We start from the raw sequence: 6000 nt of genomic DNA on the forward strand, positions 1-6000 counted from the left end.
TATATATTAATATATATATATATATATATATATATATATATATATATATATATATATATATATATACAGTAAGTTATAAAATATATATGGCGATTAAGCTATCCTGAATATTCCGCGTTTCCTCCACTCTAGGACCCTTCAGGCTTGTGCGCATAAGCCTGAAGAGTCTTAGAGTGCATAGCCCGCAAAAAAAAAAGAAAAAAATTATCGTCGGGATAAAAACAGTAAAGCAGTGGCTACAAACGGACCGTCTATGTATTGGACATCCGTGGACCTAACTTAAACATTTAGATTATTTTAACAGCGTTGTAACCTTTATTTTTCGGTCCAAAATATCCCGTTGGAAAAACAGGTTGACCACATTTTATTACTGTCGGGAAAGGAAGGCCTTTAAAAATACAAAACTTGGTCATTCGAAAACGAGGTCGACAGAAATCTAGGAATAATTTGGCAAAAATTCGAAGAAAAACTGCAGCCACAATTAAATTTTCGCTTTTATCTGCGTCAGTATAAACAATGGGAGTCAGAGAGTTTCGATGACTTTCTAGCTCGATGCAAATTGCAGTCATTAAAGTGAAAATTCCGGGATCTCCAGAAACAGAGGAAGGACTCATCGAGCAAGTTATACATGGAACGAAACACGCAGAACTTGAAAACCAATTTCTAGCGAAGGGTGAATATCTAACACTGCAGGAAGCTATAAACTGTGGCAGGACACATGAAGCTTCCATAGACAATATGAGACAGATTGCTGAACAAGACGAACGGAAAAAGCACAAAATAGATGCAGCGCGATGCCAGCATTGTAAACTATGCAGGGGCTCCCACCCAAGCGGAAAATCTCCGGCATGGGGTACCATATGTTCAGCTTGTGGACGAAAAAATCATTGGTCCAAAGTCTGCAAGAACAAAAATGAAAAGGCAGGTATTTGCCGACACGCACAACATGGAAAGACAAAAATAATGCAGCCTCACAACTGTTGACTACTTCAAACCCCTTTTGAAAGATTTTGTTTCCAACGCCTTTTGGTTTGGTGATGTCTCAGGATGGTTTATTCAGAAGATGAACATGATCCTGGAAAAGTGTCCTGGAACTCTAGGGATGATCGATGATTTCATTGACTTTTGAGAAACCCAAGCAGACCATGACAAAAAACCTTAATAAGAATTGAATAGAAGGAAGGACTTTGTTTCAACCGTAGAAGGTGTGCCATCAATGAGAAACAAATTAATTTTTAGTGCAATCTACGACCAGAATGATGTGCACCCTGATCCCAGCAAAGTAAAATAAATAAAATGGTTATTTAGTCCATTGAACACCACTTACCTGCAGAGGGTGCTGGGAATCATCATATATATGGCACCTTTCACGCCACACCTGTCAGATCTCACACCACATTTAAGAGATTTTCTAAAAAGAAAGTGGAGTAACAGTGGACAGAAAATCCCCAGAGATCAATCATACTTTGAGTAAAGAATCTCATTTGCAAAGATATGCTTCTGTCATACTTTGACCCTTCAAAGCAAACGGTTATCCGGTTCGATGCATCGAGTAGAGGGCTTGGTGCTGCTCTTCTTCAAGAACGTAAGCCCATAGCATTTGCATCCAAATATTTAACAGAAACTGAGCAACGATATCCCAACATAAATCGAGAGCTCACTACAGTTGGTTTTGGCCGTGGACGATTCCGGACTTATATCTATGGAAGTGCGTTCCAGGTGCAAAGTGATCATAAGCCTCTGGAAATGATCAACTTAAAAAAATTGGTTGCAGCTCAACTCTCAACGCATGCTGTTCCGTTTGCAGGGATATTACATGAAAATCGTATATCGCCCTGGGAAAGACATGGCACTGGTGGATGGATTCTCAAGGTTACCAAACGAAAAAGCTAAAGAAGCTATTGACTTGGACATGAGGGTAGATTTTGTACAATTTTCAACCCGAAAACTGGACCAGTTAAATCATGCAACAAATGAGGATCCACACCATGGGAATTGAGGGAGATTATTTTTAGAGAATCGCCCGACACACTCAGAGAAGTTGACAAAAATATAAGACCTTATTGGCCATATCGAAAAAGGCATATTATTAAAATCAAACCGAATAATAATACATAAATCAATGCAACAAGAAGTATTACAGAAAATACATTACGGACACCAGGGGATGGATAAATGTAAACTCCGAGCAAAAAGTTGTGTTTTTTGGGGGGGCACAAGATTAACAAAGACAACATGGTACAACAATGTACCATTTGTCAGCAGCACCAAAAACGCAGAGTGCTGAGCGCCTGATTCCGGTGAGGCCATAGCAGATAATGCCCATTGACTTATTTCAAATTGACGGTCTCAACTTTATGCTCATTGTAGACTGTTATTCCAAGTTCCCATTTGTAGGATATCTAAAGGAGTTCTCTAGTCATGACGTCATCAAACATACAAAGCAGATATTTGGAGAACAAGGAATTTCAGAGATTGATAAGTGACAATTGTCCACACTTCAGCTCTATTATTTCAATCAATTCGCAAAAGAATGGGTCTTTGAACATTACACGTCTTCACCCAGGTTCCCGCAGTAAAATACAACCACCAGATCTGGGCGTATTATCAGACCCCCAAAAAGATTTAGAGATGAAACAATTACTGATTGACTTTTCTTATTTATCTTTGATTTTGGCTCATCGGTTTATACCGATTTTCCCTTTTCCATCTTTTTATCGAATTATTTAAAGAAGGGGGTGTGATAGCATGAACAGTTATCTCCCCTTAGCGAACTCTCTAACGAACAGAGTTTTAAATATAAACCCACTTCCGTTTAGGCGGTTTTTTGAGAATAAAAAAATCGAACTCATATCATGACTCGTGTAACTGCATCTCATGCGTTGCTTTGTAGGGGACTAGGATATATAAATACCCCCATCCCGTTACAAAAGAATAATGAAACGAATGGGATTTGAAGGCAACAAAGACTCAAGTAATGGATAAGATAAACGTCGTTTATTTGCTGTTGAAAGAAATGAACATTTTAGTTATAACATGTCCGCGCGTATGTAACCAATGTCCGTTGCAGGACTGGTGTTGTAGCAAGAAAAGGAAATGTGTTTTCATCTAAAGTTTGGGTCACTATTGTTTGTTCGCGCGTGGGAATTGAAGTGAGTGTTGTAGTGGAAATGAGAATCCAGCGTGTAGGCAAGGAAGAGGATATTAGAGATGTCATCAGTTAGTAGTCAGCTACGCGAAGGTGTTCTTAGTGGCCAGTAGTAGATGGAGAGAGAAAGAGGGAGAATGTATACATACAGTCATTAGCTCGTGCCCCATACATAGTAGGAAGTGGGCGTGAGGTGCGTATGTTTGTGTGCGCGTATGTATATGAAATATGAATGTGTGTTTTGTGTGAGACTTGAAAAAGGCTCGTACAGCTGTCCTTCCTTCAATAAAAATGATATTTCTATTTAATTGACTTTCTATATATAAAGAATCTACGAATCAATTACATGTAAAAATGAACGAACTACAAAAACAAATCCATCATTTATACACAGCATTATTTTAATTATAATAAGTAAAAAACAAAAGCAAACCATTGAATATTTCGTAACTTTAATACAAAAACACAAAGAAAACAAATAGTTCAACTAAATAAATCATCTTTTCTATTTTTTAAAACAGAAAACGTCTTTGTGTTACGTTGTTGCTCTATAATAAAGTGTTGAGTGTTTGTTGCGTCATATATTTATGTTGTATCATAAAGGGAATCGTGGGTGAGTGACATGTATTTTCAGAACCTACCTCTGCTTCTTCAATGTTGGACGATCTGGAATTTCTCGTCCTGGAGGGAGACTTGATACCTGTTTTTGGATGAAGATTCAATCAATCACTCCAAGACAAGGAATTGGTTGTATAGTTTATTTCACTTTCCCAGATGTCTTTCAGAAGGTGGAGAGTGACATCGGCCTGTGTGGGTTCTTCTTCTACACACGTCAACGTTCGTCCCCCCCAGTGAAGAGGAGGAGACAACGGGAATCTGTCCGTTGTCTTCTGAGTCCAAATCAAATCTCAACGATTCAGCTAACCTGATCACATGACTCACACGCAATCAAATCAGCTGATCTTTTACTTCCGGTCAACGTGTCTACACTATAATTCCACTCTCCCTCTTTCTCTCTCTCACTCACTCTCTAACTCTCTCTTCCTCTCTCTCTTCCTCTCTCTATTCCTTAACATTCCTTCCAGCATTATTTAAACAAAATGTATGACGAAGACATACATTTTGTTTTACTACCCACTTTTTCTAAGGGTCCAAAACTCACCCCACTGGCAAAGGAACTGTCATACCATTATTCAATAAATCATAATTCAAATAAATAAAATTAAATCTACAAATTATACCATGTGGCGCGAATCCTTGCGCCCTCGAAGGTCAACAACTCTCTGTGACCCCATGGCCTTCATCTCGCATCTTCGGATCATGCAGAGATCACGATATCTCTCGTCATGCTATAACGCGTTTCCACAAGCACATGACTCACACGAGATAAAATATTTTCTCCCGCCGAATTACGCATCCGGAGAAAAATCCCACGAAAAAACGAAAAAAAAAAATTCTACAACCATTTCGAAAATTAGAATAAATATCGACTGAACCTTTGACTCTTCCAAACTTAAGAACTAGTTGACCCCTTATTCAACCCAGTAGTGTATCTTTTTTCTCCTACACTGCTTAAATCTTATTGCTTTCTCTTTTTTCCTATTTTATCATTATTATTACTATCATTATTGATTAATTAACAACAGTTTCTTACTTATAAATTAATCATTATCTGAAAAAATCCCACAAGGCAAAATTCACTCCTCCTCCTTCTGCGAAAAAAATACATGTCCAACAACAAGAAAAAAACCTGCACAATTATGCTGTGAGAAAACATCAATCGCATGAAAATATAAATTAAAAAAAAATTCTTACAATCATTCACAAAGTCTCATCTCACCAATAAAAAGTTACAAATAGCAAAAACATAGATGCGTGGAAACCCAAAATTGTCCACGTCAGCACATTTTGAGGTCAGGTTACATAACCTTTTACCACCTCACAGAATCTCAAAAATATTTTTTTTAATCACAGTCGTTTACAAAAACTACATAGACATTTACAATTAAAATACATAGCCGTTTCCAAACAAAAAAAAAACGACTCACTTAAAATTTTCAGACAATCCTTCAAAAACAAAAATTCAACACTAAAATAACAATCGAGGGAAACTAAATTTGTCCATGTCACCCAACACTTGGGATTTTCTGAAAAAAATTATCACCTTTTACTCATCCGAGTGATTTCTATTATGGCCTTTTCTGCCATTTTCTCTGCTGCCACTTATGCCACGTCAGGGGAACTCCATTTGCTCCCTTATGTTTGACAGAAATATATTTCGCTTTGCTATATTGATAAAAAAACTTTTTTCCAGGTCGGTAACCGCGACTGCCTTTCAAGGCATATAGCTCAGCGAAACATATCGGGATTCCATCCATGGATTTTTCCATGTTGATCCTACTCGAAATCACAGAATCCCATCACCCTAATACAACACTTGTGTTTTTTTTCAGTTTTTTTTTTAATCTAAAAAAAAAACATACATTTTAACATTTCATAAAACAATTTACATACAATAACATTTTTCCGCACCAGAAAAAAAAATTCTCACGAAAAAAACCCGTACAATTAGTGAAAAAACAACAATTCCACATTAGCAGAAAGTATCCATTGTTTCTTAACAAACAAACAAAAAATACACATTGTCCTTTCCCTAAAAGTACGCAAAGCTTTTACAATTTTGCAACATTCTAACTTTATAATTGTTTAACCTATAAATTCATAACAAATATTTGATTGATGTGTTTCTCGCAACGCTGACAGTCATCTCATTCACCTCTGTAACTAAAGTTTATATGTTCTATTTCTTCTTTTTTTCTTTCTTTTTGTTTTTATCAGTATGTCGATTTAGC

Source organism: Euprymna scolopes, chromosome 46 (assembly GCF_053919585.1).
Source record: "Euprymna scolopes isolate OS-2025 chromosome 46, ASM5391958v1, whole genome shotgun sequence".
Classification (NCBI taxonomy): domain Eukaryota; kingdom Metazoa; phylum Mollusca; class Cephalopoda; order Sepiida; family Sepiolidae; genus Euprymna; species Euprymna scolopes.